The sequence below is a fragment of the Cylas formicarius genome, unplaced genomic scaffold (genome assembly GCF_029955315.1).
Source record: "Cylas formicarius isolate icCylForm1 unplaced genomic scaffold, icCylForm1.1 PGA_scaffold_4__25_contigs__length_36172078, whole genome shotgun sequence".
NCBI lineage: Eukaryota > Metazoa > Arthropoda > Insecta > Coleoptera > Brentidae > Cylas > Cylas formicarius.
Genome location: NW_026844334.1, coordinates 26,566,615 through 26,587,365, shown reverse-complemented (window position 1 = coordinate 26,587,365; position 20,751 = coordinate 26,566,615). Strand labels below are relative to the sequence as shown.

General features: G+C 36.2%; 1 protein-coding gene across 5 annotated transcripts in view; it reads left to right on the top strand.

Annotated features, from left to right (window-relative positions):
- Positions 1 to 20,751, top strand: part of LOC132701343 (CUGBP Elav-like family member 4) — a 977,281-nt gene that overhangs the window by 537,120 nt on the left and 419,410 nt on the right. For 2 of the 5 annotated variants that reach the window (XM_060669158.1, XM_060669163.1), the window contains exon 1: positions 11,668 to 11,956. The exons of the other annotated variants lie outside the window; for them this stretch is intronic. The gene's annotated coding sequence lies outside the window, so the exon portion shown is untranslated. Of the gene's footprint in view, positions 1 to 11,667; positions 11,957 to 20,751 lie in introns of those variants that run through there. 5 annotated transcript variants of the gene reach the window in all.

Genomic DNA, 20,751 nt, shown 5'->3' with positions numbered 1-20,751 from the left:
ACTTTCACTTCAAGCCATTTGATTTGTTTTTTTTTTAATTGGGTTTTTCTAATATTTCCAAATTGTGATTAGTTAAGCGTTGTTTATACCTCGCTTGAGTCATTCAGCAGGGTCTGTCTAAAAAATACATAATTAACCTCCATTGTCATTAATGTTTACTTAATTATACTCCGTATCGGATGGCTCACTGTCCGTTATCAATTGTAAACTAAATTAATTGGGATAACTACTGCGCCAATATGGTAGTTTAAGCTGTTCAACTGTGACCGAACTAGCTACAGTCAAACATAAATATTTGCACTATGGCATGTTTTATTATTAATGATAACCAGTTGTAAAACATACTCAATAATACGCCAACGTAGCGAAGACAGTTTTAATGATGCCATATTTGAAAGGTACGAAAAGATCAAACCAATAGCGAACTGATATATAGCGAACACAGTGTTTAATTCAAGAGCGATTTTAAGATGTGCATTGACACAACCATACCGGAGACATCGAATCAAGAGACAAAATGTCAATCAAGAATACAGAGAGCCGTGTATAGCAGGGGCAAAATGTCCTCTAAATGTACTACTCGCTGAAAGGAAAAAACACACAAGGTGAGGATTTCAGATCTGGAATAGCTGAGCATATTGTTGTTCACAGACGACCTCAATGAAAAAACCGCAAATTTAATGAAGCAAATATTAACAACGTTTTCAGTAACCCAAGCGCGTAAATACTCACTAATAAATAACAGTTGAAACTAGGCACAGAAGTTTTCGGAATTAGTTTAGTTTAGTTTACGCTCGGTCATCTGTTTCTGTCCTGTCATCTACATCTACAACACTTCTCCGTCTTCCCATTTCCCTCCTCCAAACCTCTTTATCTAAAACCTGGTCGAATTATAATTGTCTTGATATCATACACATCATCCTTCGTTGGTATCAAATGTCTAAACCATTTGAGTAATCACTCTCAATCCTATCCTTCACTGTATCTGTGGCTCCGATATGATTCCTAATTGCATCATTCCCTTACCCTGTCCCATTTAGTTTTAACAGCGAAACAAAGAGTGAGAGTAAGAACCATTCTATGGAAATAAAATCTAGATATGAATCATCGATCGATCTACCAGATGTGCTGTAAAGTGGGCGCAGTCATATATTGGATGTAGATGTAGATCTAGTAATGTAGTAATGTAATATATAAAGATTAAACAATAAGCAGTGATATCATCATAGACAAGTGCTAACATATTAACAATTTGGCATCATATACTAAAAGAGACCCCAGTTAACTTTAGATTTGTGCTATCTATTATCTCAATTTAATAGCTATAGAATTAGTTTAGGATCGAACCACCATTGTGTACCACAAGTATATGGTCGAAGTTAATTATTTTCTACAGGTTGTACAATCATTGGTACATAACTCAAGTCTACTAGAAAAAATTCGCAGTTATCTGAGGTGGTGACAGCAGTTGCATATAACATGGATTATACAAGGAATCGCAATAGTGCTGCTGCTGAAACCTTGGAAACGGCTGACGGTATAGAAAAAATAACTGTAACTCACCTTTCCTATATCATTCAAATGCGTTTTTCACATAATCCGAAGACAAATAATACAAGTAATAAGGAACTGGTCACGAAATGGGGCTATGTTGTCAAGTCCAATATTGATAAATTGAAAATACTATACCTCTTTAACAAAAGTGTTTGTGTCTCGAGAAGTATGACAGATAGGATAGGATAGGATTATTGTAAATGGAAGCATTAAGTGTTAGAAACGAAATAGAAAAGTCACTGTATTAACGTCAAAAGTGCCAGTAATTTCGTCGATAGTGATAGATGGCGAAAATTAAACCAAATATGCAGAAAAATGTAGAAGGTTCCATAACAATGAACGTATCCTTACTTTCTTACGCATTTGACGAACATACTGTATACAGCAAAATAATTTTAAGTTGTTTAGAATGTCAACCCCACAATATATATATTAGCACTATTGCGACACCCTGCAACAATTACCAAAAATAAAAAAAATACTCTTTCTATAAGCAACTGTATTATTACAAAGTATTCGTTCCACTTTGATCACTGATTGCAGTACACAGCGTGCAACGAAATTCGACTCAACAAGGTAATGTTCGTATAAGACAATAATCAGCTGGCAAAAGCGTATATCGCGATCGTTAGGTATATGTTAGCCGGGGCCCATTCTCTCGATTTCAATAACCGACGAAAATATTCCGCCCGGAAACCTCAAAACTTCCACTGTCATGGCAACGCGAGGTTCCGTAATGAATCGCTAATTGCCTGTAGTGTTGTTACGGGCTACATATTAGAATTACATTTTGTTTTGCGATAAAATGGGAGGGCGGGTTACGTCGCTAATGAAATGGCGTACTTGGTTACGGGTCAGTGGATATTTTGCTGCAGGTCTACTCTGGAAATCATGTTACAAGTTTGCCGATAAATGGGAGCGAAGCGAGTATGCTAATTATGAGACGAAAACTCTGTGCTAAATTAATGCGGAATATGAAAATAATGAAATATAATTAGAATTTAGTCCAATAGTTTATGAACAGAAGATTACGCAAACGGACAAACGCAAGCAGAACATACCGAGTGTCACATGAAACTCGGAATACACTCTATAATTTTCAAAGGGTTTAACTAAGCGATTGTGCCCAATGTGAAATTTTTGTAAACTATGAAGTCAATGGATGCACTTACGGTTGAAACTAACCAAAACTTTTGATTTGAAATGGCACGGACTGTTTTTTTTCGTTTTGGATTAAGAGATAATTTTGAAACCAGAATTTTGGAAAATCGATAAAAAATAAACTCGAAAGAATAAAATAAAAACTGATCAGCAAAATACATTTCTTAAGAAAAGATTACATAGTGGGTTTTGCTTCTATGAAGTTAATGTTTGAAGGAATTGATAGATTAACACATATTTTGAAAATCTGCGAGTGTAAATATGGTAGTTCCTCGTTGTCTACTAAACTTCGCCCTGTTGTAATAACATTTTATGCCTTGGAATATAAGTTGATTCAGTATTATTATTAACATATGGCAATAGAATGTCATTATAGAGGATATTTTCAAATCACTTTTTTCGATACTATTTTCATTAAAGTCCAGTTTTCACATTTTCAAGATTTCGAAGTTATCCAAGGTACTTCAGGAAATATGGAGAAGAAAATAATTTTTTTATTTTAAAATTTAAAATCATTTCACTATTAGTGAAACTTTTTCTGCCTCACTTGTCTCTTGTCTAGGTTCCGAAGTCGAAAATCCCTTGCGACGTTTGCTTTTCCTTTAACAATATATCGGCACATAAATACTGTATTGGTTGAGATGACTTACAAAGGACAGATACTTTATTCAGTACACAACAATAAATGAATGCTAAGTCAAGGTATCATCATCATCATCACTATCTCATTAAAAACATAAGAAAAAATATTATTTTTAATAGATGTGGAAGTTGCAATTGTAATTATTTATTAGTACTATTAATTTCCCCAAGGTATAAAACGGAAATCAAAGAATTCTTGAACATTTAGTTTGATTTCATTCAAATTATTTTGGAATTTTAAATTTTTTGAAAGCTCGAGGTCTCACAAACAAAATAGCAGTTTCTTTTATAAAAAAATATTCTTACAAGTTTTGAAATATTACAGCCAAACCTGAGGGTATTGACACAATTTTAAAAAATAAGCATAATAGCTATTTATCTATGATCCTATGATGAATTTCTTGAAGTTTGAAATAATTTTTCAAAATCGCAGTAAGAAAAACAGAATAAAATAAATTATAGTCGGATTCTTGAGTTTCTTATGAATTCCGATAGGTTTCTATAAATAATTATTCTCTTATAATATGGTTATTTCAATCCACTCACAAAGAAAACAAAGACAAAGCCTGTTCGGGTCTTCACAATTGAGTTCCTCTCAATTTTATGGCTAACGAGATTTGCAATTCCAAGTTCGACCGCTCTGTATATTTCTCCCCTTGAGTCCCCTTTTTCACTCTTCTCAAATATATCATCTCATATTTTGTTTGTATTCCTTTTTGAGGTAAGATAGAATATGAAATTAATAACAAGGACTTTTCTAAAAGACATTTCTTACTTCTGAGTGTGGCTTAGTTAGACGTTTATGGGTAGGTAAATTTCAAAACTTTCAAATATAAAACAACGAGCGTTTTAAATTGTGTGTATAAATATTAAATTTCCGAAACAGAGCGCTGTAAGTTCCACTTTTAATTTAGAATTGCCGCCGGATAGGATAAAACCGACCCAAAGCTAAAAAGTTACGGCACGATCTAACAAAAAAAAAAATAACGACGAAAAATTCATTAGTCCAATATGAACGGCCATCCGCTTCATTAGTAAACATTGACCACTGGTTGGCTAAAGGCAAGTTAAAACTCTGTATGAACTTGTATCTACCCGCCTCGTCTCATTCCGCGGAGAACGATAGCATGGCCGCGGGCCTCTGGCAAATTCAGATATAGAGAAGATTTTATCGGTTTAATGCCAGGGGATGCTTCATTGTTCAGCTTGATTTAATTACTGGGACTCGACAAACAAAAGAGGCCTTTTAAAGCGAATTTATGAATTTGTTTAATGTTTGTTTAATTTTTTTTTCTTGCCGCGTTGAATGTTTTCGGGGCGGTAATTAACGGGGAAAGTTTATTGAATAATATACTTGTTTATTTTCGATGGAGAGGAAGAAAAATTAAACACGAGGCATGTTTTGAAGACGAAACCTAATTTGCAAGTAAATTGTTTACCTATTTAGTTGCTTTTAAGAACCACTCGGACTTTACAGGTGATCCAGCTTTCACGATTTTGTCGGTTACAATGCAACTGTGTTATTTTTAACCTTCGTATCTCCTTTAACGGTACGAGCGATTTTTCTCCTACACTGATATTTACTCTAGGGTAGTCCCTTAATTACATTTTTACAACTTAAAAATTTAAACGGATTTTTTAAAGTGAAAACAGGAAAACTTGGAAACTCCAGCTTGTAAGGTGGGGGTTTGCGGGTACACGAAATTAAACAATTTATGTGTCACTACAAATATGTAATTCCGAACTCAAGTAAAATACTATGGGTGGACAACGAAATGTTCGAACTTAAACGCTTTTTCCAAGAGTCGCTGCATAACCCTTTGCGGTCGGGGTTCTACTACTTCTCCGCGGTTCGTTTGATGCACGGTAGCGCGGAGGGTCGCGGCGACGGGTACGCCTGGGACGTGCGGCACCACACATGGGCGTGCGCTTTTAAAATGTTCGTTACAATCTCCCCCTTTGCACCACACTGTCGTCCCGAGTGTGGGGCAACACTTTAGTTACGTTGTTGGAATCTTGCGAGGACGACCACGTTTCCGAATTGGCCGAGTAGGAGCTGGTGGTTGTTCTTCATCGTCAACTGCACGGTATGGAGTCAACGCGGAGGCATGGTATTTACCAATCACAGTCTCCGGAGTACTTGGTAAAGCAACTTCGTAAGTAGTTGGGGTAACCACTCTGGTTATGATGTAGGGACCATCGCGCCGTGGCGAGAATTTTGAAGTGAAGGTCTTACTTGCGTTGCTCAATGCGTGAGAGTCTACGAACACTTTGTCACCGACAGTCATCGTCACTTCGCAGCACTTTTCATCGTGGTACTTGTTGCGCCGATCTTGAGTTTCTTCGTGAGTGTCACGAGCTTCGCGCAAAGCTGCAGTAATGGTCTTAAGATAGGGTGTGATCTGCGGAATAAAGTTCGCATTTTGAACAATAGCACGGAGATCACGATTTGCGTCATCCGGAGTACGCAGTTCACGACCGAAAGTTAGGTAAGCCGGAGTGAAACCAGTGGAGTTGCACTTAGCAGTGTTTATAGCAAAACGTACAGCAGGCAGTTTACTAGACCATACTGTATGATCGTCGTCAGTCAAGGTAGCAAGCTGTGTTTTCAAGTCGCGGTTTGTCCTTTCTACCGGGTTGGCAGACGGATGATATGCAGGTATTAGGGTTTGATGAAATCCTAAACACTCTGCTACATGCTGCATCACAGCACTCACAAATTGGGAGCCATTGTCGCTTATCACTCTGCGGGGAACACCGTAGCGAAGGACAATTTCGTCAAGTAGGCAGGTAGCACAGGCGACAGCGGTTGCAGCTTTGAGTGGGAACAGTTCCGTCCATCTACTTGCTACATCTTCGATGATGAAAACCCAACAGAATCCTTCAGGGGTAGTCGGCAGAGGACCGAGAAGATCAATAGCGAGGACTTCGAATCTTTGGGTCTGCACTGGTGCTTGTAGGAGTCCAGCAGGCTTTAGGTGTGACACTTTATATTTTTGGCACTTTAGGCACCTGCTGACGTAATCGGCTATGTCTTTGCGCATACCATTCCAGTAATAGCGGGAGGCGTTTTCTCGATGTCAGGATCGGATAGTTGTTCAGTTCTAATGTCTGAAGCACTTAAGGTTGGAAAGTCTACTTCGATGAAGTCAATTTCAGATGACTCCTCGACGTCTTCGAATGGAAGTCGAGATAGGGTGTCGGCAATAACGTTCTTCTTGCCTAGGATGTAGTCGATTCTAATGTCATAGGGCATTAGTTCTAAGGCCCAACGAGCTAGTCTTCCACTTGGCGATTTTAAGGTCATAAGCCACTTCAAGGCTTGATGATCACTTTGTACGTAAGTTGTACAACCTTCTAGATATCCTCTGAATTTCTTAAAAGCCCAAACAACGGCAAGTGCTTCTCGTTCGGTTGTGTTGTAATTTTGTTCGGCTGGGGTAAGAAGGCGGGAAGCATACTCAACTGGCCGTTCGTTTTCACCCTCCCCCTGGAGTAAACATGCTATGGCAGGCGACTGTCAGCTTGCCGAAGAATTGGAGGTGAGCATAGAGCTTCTTTCAGGGTCGCAAAAGCTTCGTTTTGCTCTGAACTCCATGTCCATTTAACGTTTTTCTTTGTGAGGTTCGTAAGAGGTTTTGCCTTTTCAGCGAAGTTCTCAATAAATCGTCGAAACCATGAACAGGTTTGTATAAAACCTAACAGTTGCTTAACGTTGTTCGGTTGTGCCATGTTCATGATGGCTGCTATCTTTTCATCATCTGGTTGAATCCCTTCTTTGGAAAGAATGTGGCCTAGATAACGAACAATTAGCAAGCAAAGGAGCATTTGGTTCTATTTAGTGTTAACTTGTACTGCGCAAGGCGGTTAAACACTTTTCTAAGTCCTTGTATGTGGTCTGTAAAAGTAGGTGACAAAATACAAATATCGTCAAGGTATGCCAGCATAGTGACATCTTGGATGCCAGATTTAAATCGATCTATAAGCCTTTGGAACGTGGACGGAGAGTTGCGCAAACCGAAAGGCATACGTTTGTAACGAAACATACCAAATGGGCAAATGAACGCTGTCTTATCCCTATCTGTGGGTTTGACGCTTATCAAATGATATCCGTTCCTAAGATCCAGAGTAGTTATATACCCTGTTTGTTTAGCGGCGTGAAGGAGGTCATCAATCCGTGGGATTGGGTATCTGTCTGGCTTGGTGATGGCGTTCAGTGCTCGGTAGTCGACCGTAAGACGAACATCTTTGTTCTTCTTCGGGACAAGTACGACGGGTGCGGCGTATGGTGAATCGCACTCTTCTATGTAATCACGTTCGAGCAGTTTGTCCAATTCCTTGCGTAAGATTTCCTTTTTCGGTTCTGACATCCTATATGGTGGTACCGAGATAGGTGTGTCATCTAGTAAGGTGATATTGTGTTCAGCATAAGGAGTCGGTTCATCAGAAGGCACGAAAAGTTCAGAATATTCACAAAGTAGGGAGTTAAGTGTGTTCCGCTCTTCTTCGTTGAGTGTACGTCCTTCGTCATCACGTAGAGTGAGATTTTCATGCTGCACAGTATTAATTAGACAGGAGCTGTCAAAATCGGTGTCAAAAGAAAATTACGAGTGGGAATCTTCTCCGAAGTGATATCGATTTTGTGGTACATCGATGACAAGGTTGGCCGATGTTATGAAATCGACTCCAAGTAGCGTTCGACTACTTTTATGTTCAGGCACTGAAATGAATTTAGTGGGAATGGTTTTGTCTTGCAAAATGACATCGACATTGAATATCATGGCATCCACTTCTCGCTGCTAAAGTCATAAGCATATTTTCGGTGATATAAGGTATACAATCTTTCAGTAAAAGTTGGGATAAAAGCGAACCGGCAACGCTGCATTTGGCACCTGTATCGAAGAACGCGTATCCTTTGTGATTGTTCACAGTGATAGGTACTAGAGGGCGTACCTGTGTATTGTCTGTACCTTTGTCAATCGAATTAAAAAGAAATTCAGCACTGTTGGCGTTTGTTTGTTTGGGTTTGCTCTCGAGTTTGCACTTGGGGCAATTACTTTTAACGTAACCGGGCGCACCACAACCGTAACACGAGATACCAGAGGAAGTACTTTCGGGCGGCTTCGTTGGGTTAGCCTTTACCGTAGGTGTCTTATTTTCCTCAGCCTGTTTTGTTTTAGTCGCTAGTTTGCGACACTCGTCAACCGCATGTCCCGTATATTTGCAATACGAACAGCGAGGTTTCTTGAGGGAGTCTGTTTCGTTTGGCGCTTTTGAGTCACTAGAAATGTCGAAAGTTTCTTCCGCAAGGCGCGCTTGAGTGAGTAATTCACTAAACGTAGTGACTGCATCGCGTGATACTTTTTCCCGAATTTTCCGGTGCAAAAGTCCGTAGACCATGTCCATCTGTACTTGTTCTGAGAGAGTACCGGCAGGTAGTTGTGCTAGGATAGACCGTGCTTTGCAAATAAAAATGTCTGTTTTTGTTTTCGGGTCCTGCTCATGCGCAAACAGTTCGCGATATACGCAGGTTTCACCGGACCGAAGGTTGATCGCAACAAATCGATAGCCTCTTGCCATGTGTTCAAAGTTGACTTAACTCCCTGGTACCAAATGGCAGCAAAACCGTCTAAGAGCATGGGCAACCCTTTTAGAGCATTTTCGTTTGAAACATCGGTACAATCTTTGTACACTTCTACAGCGTCAATGAATGCTTTAACGTCAGCGTCCGACGAGCCGTTAAAGCGCGAGCTACATTTGGAAAAATTGCCTGTCTGAGTGTTGACAGTAGAACTTTAGGTAACGACACATTGTTTGAAGCAAGACGATTGAGCAGTTCTTGGAATTGTAAGTCCGTAAGAGTGACAGTAGACGTGGGCGTAGACATTTTGTTTGATCGGAGATTGTATGGAGGTTTTCGTATATATACATATATATATATATATATATATATATATATATATATATATATATATATATATATATATATATATATATATATATATATATATATATATATATATATATATATATATATATATATATATATATATATATATATTTTTTTTTTTTTTGTTAGACAATCAAAATGACAGTAGTTCAGTTTGTAACCCATGTGCAAGTGATTTAATATTTTATATAGGTGGCCCAACATTTATTTATTGTAATGGAATTACTTCAGATTATTTTGAATGAGCAGTTTTTCCATTGGCGGATATTTAAATATTCTATTAAAAAATGATCGAGAACATACTGATCTCTTTAGGGTAGCATTTCCGACGCGGCTTCATACAAGTTCCATGCTCAATTACTCTCTGATTTCTAAATTTATATATTATAAAATAGTAAAACTTCCCTTTTATACAACATGTATTGGTCGTTTTTTGGTATAGGTATCATTGAAATATTAAAATTCTGAATATCCACCACAGATCAAATTTTTGGTTTTTGTTATTTTATTTAATTATATAATTTATATAATATTTTTTTAATTCTATATATATATATATATATATATATATATATATATATATATATATATATATATATATATATATATATATATATATATATATATATATATATATATATATATATGATGACACTATATTCCGGGATATCATCCGTTCGCTCGTTGAACTCCGACTGGAATCCTGCATCCGACTGGAATCCTGCAAATCTTGCATCCGACTGGAATCCTGCAGACGTTTCGCCAAAATCTCACTTGGCATCTTCAATGCTCGCGCTCCGAAAACACTTCGAACACTCACGAACAAGAGTGTTCGAAGTGTTTTCGGAGCGCGAGCATTGAAGATGCCAAGTGAGATTTTGGCGAAACGTCTGCAGGATTCCAGTCGGATGCAAGATTTGCAGGATTCCAGTCGGATGCAGGATTCCAGTCGGAGTTCAACGAGCGAACGGATGATATCCCGGAATATAGTGTCATCACATTTTTCCATCCGTGAATCAATACGTGAGAATATATATATATATATATATATATACAGAATTAAAAAAATATTATATAAATTATTAAATTACCACAGAATTTCTATAGCTCTTCACTTGAGTGAAATGTTAATGATCATGAAAATCACTTAAAAATGCACTCCCGTTTTAACAGGAATATTATATTATTTGACATTCTAACTTACATTTCTGATTAATTATTTAAGTGATTTTTTAACCAGCGTTAAGTTAAATATTTAATAACATATTCTATGACTGAAAATTATATTTTCTAAATTCTTCTACGATCAAGGTACTAGTCATCAGTATTAGAATTTTTAACTTTTGGGATTTTTTGTGAATAAAGTTGAATTCTTTTGACGATTGTTGAAAAAATTTTCATTACATTCCCTAAATGTATCTTGGATAAAATAAAATAAAACTGCAATTTTCAACTGACTTTTTATCCATTTTCGATTTGTATTTGAGTTTGTTAATTTGGTTACTTTTTTTTACCATACGAGTAGGCAAGGACAGTATAATTAACAAAATAAATAATAATAATAAATACATAAACGAATAATAATTAAGGCATAATTAGGGGATGTTTGCAATATCTGAACAATGTTTACAATGACCATTTTTATTGTTTAGTTTTGGTTAGTTTGGTAATGTGGTTAAATGCGATATATTGTCCACAGTGACTTATTCCATTGTTTATATTGCCACGACACTGCTAAAAATGCCAGCAATATATGTATTTACTGGTGGGCAAAACAAGATTATATCCGATGTCAAACCAAACGCTCTTCGATTCAAATTGATGCTACCGTCTTCGGATTTACTTGAAATTGAACAAAACCTAGTCCACTGGATGGAGACCAGAGTTTAGGTTAGTTGGTTTTTGTCCTTTGCCCCAAAAAACATAAACACAACACAAATTTAACTGTGAATTTAAAGTAAAACCGACTTTACGGATGACGCGTTATAAGGGGTGTCAAAATAAACAGGAAAACTTAACACGATTAAGGTTCCTAAAAAAATACAAAAATAAGTCCTATACATGTTTGCGAATGTTTGCCATTATTTCTTCTTCGATGATGTATCCTTTTGAGCGTGTTCCGATAACTCCTACAATCTCATAAATCCTCAATGCAAATGCTCATTGTGCAAAAAAAAATCGACAACAGGCAAATCAGTGCCGTTTCTTTTTTCGCCGCCGCCGCCGCCAGCCGCCCGGTTATATCGCAACGTCCGCGCTATTTTTTAAAAAGAGACATGTGCTGCGTCCCAAGGCCACCGTTGCCGCCACCGGGCAGGTTACCACGGACGACGCATTTGTACGCGTTTCAGTGTCGCGACGCACGGGCGGGTTTGCCATGTTGTCACGACAACGCCGCCTCAAAGGCCTCGCAGTGCGCAAACGGCGCACCGCCTTCGAAACGCGTGACGTCACGCGGGTAAGGCTCCTCCTCGTCCACGAAGCGATCGCCTGTTGCTAGTTCTTCAGCATCGTCTGGCGACCACGTTGTTGCTGGCCTCCCGTTTTCAGAGTGCGAGACTTGCCAAATTTGCCGCGTTCCCACCTCGAAGGTCCACAAATTTTGAGCTTCGCACGAGCTGACCGGACTTATGTCTTCGGGATAGGCAGGTTAGCATTAGAAACACTGTTATGCTTTCAATGCTTGACGCTTAATTCCCCCACACGACTCCTCGCATGACAATATCATTTTAAGTCGACGATATCGAAATTGATTCAAAATAAACGACGATATTTATTTACGAATCATTACAAATGAAACCCAAACATGGGCTTTGAGGACGAAAATTATACCGGTAGTTTGTAGAGGTTGAGCAGATCGGATGCTCGCAATGTTTATTTTTCATTTTGTTATAGAAACGTTAAGAGTTTGAGGCGCTAAAATGCTCGCAAGTTCCCCTTTAATGCTCGTGCTTGTTACAATGCATATTTCGCACCTACAGCAACAGCAGGCAACGTTCCCGGTGTTTATTTAAATATATTGCGATTAAATTTATATATTTTGTTAAAAGCGTTGCCTTTATTTACATTACCAAAAGATGTAAATATTTACTACGTCGCTAAAAATGGACAAATAAATATATCAATAAAGGTGTATTTGCTAAATTTTGTTTCTGGTTTTATTTGAACGATTTAGGTGTAGATGATAATTACAAATATTTCCATACGAGGACGATAAACCGATAATATTGGTCAAATAGAAAATACATGGAATTGAAGCAAATAAAAATGTACTTAAAAAAGCAATTGTGGTAGCTTTCATTCCATGAGCGTTATCATATCAACTTTTTACCAACCGTTAACCAAGTTTTGTTTTTTTAGTGGCATAATTTAACTATAACTTCCACAAATCACATACAAATATTCCATTACGAATATTAGACATTAATGACACCGTTCAAGAGACACAATCAAACTCTTCAGAAGGTATTACAATTAACAATAATATTCCTAATTCCAGACTACATTGTAATAAATTATTCTGGTCTAAGGAAACTACCTAAAACAGTCATGCAGTAGGGATAGATTGAAACTGTAACAAGTAGGTTCTTACTCACCTGGAGACTTGTGAAATTAGCAAAGTAGGAAAACACAGTTTTGCCTTTTGCTTTTACTTAGAATAACAAGCCACATACGTAGAAAATACATTTTTTGTGAACAGGCAACACCAATTGGCAAGTATTTCTTTACCAATTTTTGCAAATAAAATTATATAAAAATAAATGAAAAGTTAAAGAGCAAATTCATCTTGTTGCTCCAGATAACTATGTAACAAAACATTAATTAACAAAAAGTATACTTGCAAGCCTATCTTTTTCAAATTAGCACCAGTAAATTTTAAGAAAAAAATCTTGTTTACACATTGTGTCTTCATATTTATTTCACAACTGGAACTGGAATCTACTTTCACTGTGTCCAAATCTTGACAAAATTCGATATAATCCTGATGTTATATATTATAAAGACTTTTATTTGCTTAAACCATTCAGACGATACAAATATTAGCGATAATGCTTAGGATCTATTAGGAAATAAATGTTTCTAAATTTAAGTTAAAAAATGTTTCCTAGTTTATTCTACCAGTGAAAAATTTGTGATGGATAATAATATTTTGAATATATATCATGTCGACTGAAAAGTATTAAAAGTGTTAATATAATTAAACAATATATGCGGGATAATTCTGCAGTGAAAAACGTGCACAGGCTGCAGCCATCATCCATACTTCCTATCTTCCTCCAAATATTCCAATTAATAGTTCCTTCACCAATGCGATCCAGTCGCAATTTATAGGGGTACGCAGATGTGGGGGTCGAGGAGATGTATTTTAATTAGGTATGTAGTTTATTTATTTTAGTCTTAATAAAAGATTTATGTCTTGCTATTTCATTATTGAAGAAATCTCTTATCTATATTTGCGACAAATTCCAAAAGAAGCCAAGATGTGTAGAATACAACTCAACACTTAAGGCAATCAAATTTCCAAAATACAAATGCTTTAATTTAACAAGATCGCATCTAATATAAAATAGAAAATTTATATAAATGTGAATAAGAATAAATTTCTATATAATTTTCTAAGGTTGTGATTCCCAATAATATTAAACATGAATTTGTCAATCGACTGAATAAGGGGAGTTATTTATTCACTACTTTCAAGAATATGTTAGTATCTAAAAATTCGTAAACTTCCTGATGCTACTGTGTTAAATAATCCTAAATAATAGTCATACTTCCAAATAGAATTAGCGGTTACCATTAAACATGTTGGAACTAAAATTTCCTGCCTAGAAGAGCTATCTAGAAGATTGTAGACTATATTTTTAGCGAAATTAATCCGATAAAACTTGTGTACTGCCAGAAGGCTGTGGTGGCTGGTATCCAGCATTACTTTGTGTATTTGTATTGAAAGCACGCATTCAAAAATACTAACGACTTATTGACGTGTTGAGTGGAATGGAAATGAGTAGGAAGAGGCAGTTCTCTTTCTTGTTCTTTGTATGTTATAATTACGCCCAATACAGCATCTAGTGGTGGGTAGTAGGTACTCGTGCTTGTTAAAAATTGCTCATATGAAACTGCCGACGATATAGAACATACATGAATCTATCGTAAGGCATTCCGTAAGCGCACTGAGCACATAATTTAGTAGTTACCTACCGTAACTTCAGAAAATAAAAGTATAAACTTTATAGGACCACTATTGGCGAATGATATTGAGATCATCACTAAGAGGAGCTATATATTATATAACTATATATGACTGACTAATATTCAACAACGTAGCCATAGTCTTATGATTGGGATTAGGGGAGGCAATCATATTATCAAAAGTCGCCCTAGACTCGAAATGTTAATACAACAAAGTCGTAGTCCAAAGGAAAATAAATAATGTGTTATCAAAGTAGGCAGTGAAATAAACCTTCAATTAATAAATTAAAATTAAATTTGCATGTAAACGATTTTTTTAACAGGAAAATGTATTTCGTAATTAGTAGTAGGTGGTGCATTTTTTACCAAATGACATGTTACAGAAGATTTAATAATAAATCTAATTAATTAACGTTGATATGCGATTTTCTACTAAATGCTATTTGGCCAAAAATTTTCTTACATAAGCTAAGCTGAGCAGCTATCTTGCACACGAGCGTAGCACAGCAGGATCGTGAATAAGTGACTACTAGCTCTCTTTACACACATACATTTTTAACACTTGCAATAGTTTTTTCGTTCAAAGTACCTAGGTGTCTTATTGCCTCTGGCCTTTCAGTCAACCATTCTTCCTTGTAATCATCAGTTTGGAACTCCGCGGTCAACATTCTCCTCCCTTTCCGCGAAACCATGCTTTAAGTTGTTGGCCATATATAAAAAGACTCTCCCAATTGATCTATTCAGCTACTATTCAGCAACTTTCTCGTCTCCCTCGTCGAGTTTCTTCTCTTTTTGATGCTGCGGCGGCTGCCCGACCGCCTCCGAGTACGGGAAGTAGCGGCTGCCGACTTATTGACATCGGCTCCTTGGAGCAAAACCGTGGCATCCCAACGCGGTTTACAACATGTCATTACGTTAAGTGTTAATAAAACTTTGCCACCAAAAAGCAATATTCGAGATCTTCACGAAGCGTAATTCGCGGATTTCGGCATGGCTCTTAAAACATAGTTGCAATTTAATGACAAAGTCGATGTGTGTCGAGGAATTCGGAAAGGCGCCCTTGAGCTTTTCTATGAGCCGAACTTGTCTGTTACGCGATGCACTTCAAATCCAAGCCGGAGTTAAAATTTCGATTTAGACGTTAACAACGCCAAATAAATGTGGACCATTTTAACACATGAAATTTAGCTGGAGACAAAGACAGAGAGATTTTATTTTGTCGGCATTTAATAATCTATAATTAAAATTAAAATTCAAAAACCACTTATTTCCATTCGGACTTAGGTCGACAAGTGTCGGATATAGATAAAATTAAAACAAAACAAAGTAAACACAGGATAAAACAAAAATTATTATAATAAACAACTTTTATATACATGACAACAGGGTTATTAGTCACAATTAACAATCCAGGACTAGGACTTTTCTTTTTAAAATTAGGTCTAGATTGTTTATACAGGTTGCAATAACAGAGTAAATAATAAAAGATTTGAAAGAGTCAATAACTGTCATGTCACGAAATAGTTGAGAACAATAAACATATCGAAGCTGATTTATTTATATTTCACAGGTCATTTAATAGGCGGACGCAGCTACCCAATTACAGATTGACATAATATAGGCTTATACTATTGAACAAAATGGAGAAAATTTGCAATAAATTTCTTTTTGTACTCCCTTGTGTAAAATACCTAACTATACACCCACGTAGCCTGCGGGAAGTGTTATTTTACCACGTGAGTATCTTGTACACGGATTTGAGCCATTTTGGATACTTACGGCATATTACCGCACGGGTTTGGGAGCAATCAAATGTTTGGGAGATTTTACCGCACGGCTTGAATTTTTCCGTTTGTTAATTCTGACGGTCACGTTAGTGAATGTATTCATGTTCAAAAATGTACTCAAAAACTTACGGTCGTAGAAAAAGTATAGTATACAACACTTTCGCTTATGCAAAATGAACTCGTGACTCAAATGCCGTTTACCACACTTGTTGCGTAGTGTACTATATCTCCAGAATGAAGGAAGGGTTAGATTTAAATAAATTCTAACTACGAGCTAAGGAAGTTTATATATGTTTGTTGTTAATAAATTAAGGCTTAAATGAAACATATCTATATTTATGCCGTTTTAGAAAACACAATTATTATAAGTCGAGCACATCTTATTATAGGAGAGTTAGAAAATTAATTCGACCTAAATCGCTCAATAGAAAACGTCAGTCTCGTTCGCACCTGATATGGATTAGCGTTAATGCTCAAGTAATTTATACAAAAAGAGGAACCGAAAAGATTATTTGCAACTTTTTAAAGAAAAGTAATATCAAAAGAGTTTCTTGGAGTTTCAAGCGACTTCAAACGGTAAAATTTTGTTTTGTACGAATAAGAGTGTCGATCTCTGTTGTATCTAAAGTTTAAGTTGTTAAAAAGGTTTTTTGTATGCTTTCTATTCTGATGAAATATTTTAACGATAAGTGGGATTCCAAACTGAGGATGAGTACTCTAGTACAGATCTCAAAATGAAGCCCAGATTTCACATTTTGACAATAGTTTCGATATGAACCTGAATGTTTAACAGAGTCAAGAACATTTCCGCTGTTTAGAGACCATTGTTCTATGGATTAGCTTTTGCAATTTAAATACTTCGCTAGAGCGTAATGAGTTACTCCAAAATAAACTCCTGTAATTAGCGCATTTGCAAAATGGTATAAACGTAGGAGGTCTTCTTTCTTTCTTTAATCTCAACCACAGGTATCAATATGTAGAACAATAATCGCAAATATCAATAAAAAACACCCAATAACCTATATACGTAATGTTTAAACATACAATCAAGATTTATCTAATACAATATTTTAATAATTTTCTGCAGAGACCAGTTTTTCAACACCCATTTACAAGAGAGGCTATGCTGTTCGACAAGTTTTTTTGTGGAAGTTTTTTCCAGGGTTAATCAAGGATCGCGAGAATTTTGTTAAGGTGACTTTACTAATACTTGCTGAAGATTTAAAAGTTGTGACTTTGAATTATTACCCCTACTTAAATATTTCGTTTCTTTCGCGAATTTAACAAATAGTTATATATAATGTTAATGCATGTTTTTAGAAGAACTAAAGATTTTGCAGTTTTCTTGGATTGTAAAGGAACTTTTATGTTTATGTTCAAAAATATTAAAAAAGGTTGGATGCAAAATACCTATTTGAGTGAATACGCAAAATGCGTACTATATCGAGAAATGGCTAACTTTTGTCAATGAGTAAAAGAAACATACAAAATTAATTGTTTGAAAACAAAAAATCAGCTTTGAGCAGGCTTAGGAATTTTTAATAACAACAACAATAACAATGTAAATATATTACGGCTACGAAAATTGTAAAATAAACAAAGGAAATGATAAAACAGAGCAACATAGTCAATTTTCAGTTTATCATGATAACTTGACAACGGAGTTTCACAGTTTCTTGTTTTGTCCAATTTATTACATAATAACAAGTTGCTTTCCACCAAAGACGTTGAACTTGAAGAAACCGCATAAGTCATTCAAAAGTGATGTTGTTGTGATGCAAATATAGGCATTCAAGCAATAGACGAGCGGAGTAAGAGGTGTTGCCTAAACATGATTGGTTACTATGATTACCACGTTGGTGTGTGAGAGTAGAATGTAACAATATTAAAATTTTCATAATTATATTTTAAACAACCTTGACGCACTCCTAGAGATAATGCAAACCACATCCGATGGCTTTGAGCATTCTTTTCTAAAATAGATAATACCAAGCAAAAATATATAAACTTACAAAACACAAAACAAGAAGAAAAGTACAGCCGCCTATGAAACAAGTCTTCGATTTGTTTACATACACATGAAATAGCACCTGGGAATTCAAAGCGGCAAGTTCTTTGCAAACTTCAGAAACTTCCACTGTGCTCAAAAAAAGTAGCAGAAGCAGACGTGGTATGTACAAGACACACGTAAAGTATAGGCTAAGAACTTCCCTACATTGACGTAAGCGCTTATTCGGCATAATTATACTTCCTTGATTATATACTTATTATGCCTTCCGAGAACTTAAACCACCGGCTCTCGGAGCAAATATCGGTAAGCCAAATCTAAACGGTAAATACAAAATAACCTCAAAATAATCCCAAACGACCAAGTCGAAATCCTAAATGGCGGCCGAGGCTCTAACGACAACACTTTTGATGAAACACGGGCTGCTTTGGGCGAGAATTTCTACAATGTCTTAGCGATAAATCTCTTAATTTAACCACATTAACCAATTTTCAGACACATTATTTCAGAACGCCAGTTGGAGGAGTTTCTCTCTCGATCACGAACATTGAAAACGTTAGTAAAAATCACGAAGTCGAATTACCTAAGTGGAAACCGTTGTTACGTGCCATAATTTTCAGTTCTAATCGTCCCAATGAAATGTTAAAATTTTCAGGATGTGGGTAAAATGATATGGCGATGCCACAAATGGCGTCAAAAAAAATTTAGGCTACGCTGCCTATGGCCTTTGCTTTTCTTAAGGGCGCCATATTGAATTTCGACATTTTTCGAATCCTCTCTAAAACTGCTTTTCAACCATGAGTAACACATTTGTAATACAAGTTAGCAGGCTATTGTTATAATAAAATAAAAATGAATACAGCGGATTGAAAAAAGAAGTCAGTAAAATTTTCATACAAATCTTTAAAGGTTCTTTACTTCTTTAACGCACAATAAAATGCAGAAAATATACAGAATTTTACAATAAAATTAAAGTAATTAGAGTAATCCACCGTTTTATTGTACGTATAACATACATCCTCTCAGCACTGCTTCAGAGGATTGTCTTAATAGTTGCAGAGTGATACTGTTAACAGCCTCTCTTAATTTTCCAACGCTTTCATAGGACCTACTGTATACTTGATTTCTGGGGTGGCCCTATACAACAAATCAAGGGGATTTCGCAGGCCGTCTGACTGGTCTCTGGAAAGTCAGCATTTAAAAAGTTCATAATAATCTGTGCATTTTGTAGCAGGGCGCCGTCTTATTGGAAAAGCATTTGTTGCAGAGCCGCTAGTGGAAGGTTCATAAGGTTTAAATATCTGTCAGAATTTAAGTTATCAAAAAAATATGGTCCAATTTTGTAGTTACCCAAAATATCGAACTAAACGTTAAATAGGCACGTCACTTGATGCCTAACTTCACCAGCTAGTCTTGGATTTATATCTACCTAAAATACAGTGTTCATAAGATTAATGAGTCTGTAATGAGTAAATCGATACTCAAGCGACCAAAGGACTTTTAAGAATCTCTCTCGTTCTTTTTCTAAATATACCACGGGCACAATGCAATTCTTCTAACAGTATCGCTATCATGAAGTCCCTCATAAGACCGTTCAATGACGCTTTAAAATACTATTCGCTGTTGACTGAGCAATGCCTGTTGCCTCTTCAATCCGACGAGGTGTCAAACCACGCTTTGCAAGTCCCGATTTTTTTTCTTTTCCACCATTTATTAACTTCACACTACTGACCCTGAGTGTTGCCAATACTTACGAATCACCTCGGATATTATTTCATGGCCAACTTGATGGAAAATCAACGCAGCGATATCAAAGCCTATTGTCGTGAAACCTTTCTGTTATTATTGCGGAATTTTCTCGATTAAACATAAATGTGTTACACATGGTTGAAAAGCATTTTGAGAATGTACACAAATTCAATATGACACCCATATGAAAAACCAAAGATGACTTCCGTATACGCAACATAGTAGCCCTAATTTTTTTAGACCCCGCTCTTAGCATCGCCGTATCCTTTTACCCATATCCTGAAAATTTGAACCATAATAAGGAAAATATTTTGGTGTTTCAAAAATGGTCATTTTCCTTTTTCATGCTGTATTTACCGCTTAAGCGACATTTAAGCGACACTGTATCTTTTACACATTCCAATATCTCCATGTACTCGTCTTATATTGGACACTCGTTATACTATGGTGATTTTTAAAAATTTTCAATTATTATAAAATAAATAATTATAACTACCTAACAAAAACACACGTTACAAAACAAAAAAATTAATAAATCTGCCAATTTTAGATTGCCATTGCTCCATCCGAAATGGTAACAGATACATGATCGGTTACACCCATGTGTGGGATTCCGATGCGTGACCCGTGCGCTCGTTATTGCACTCGATAAATCACTATCCAAATTTCTTGATAAGCGATTTTTTAATTGATGAAAGTAAATTACATTT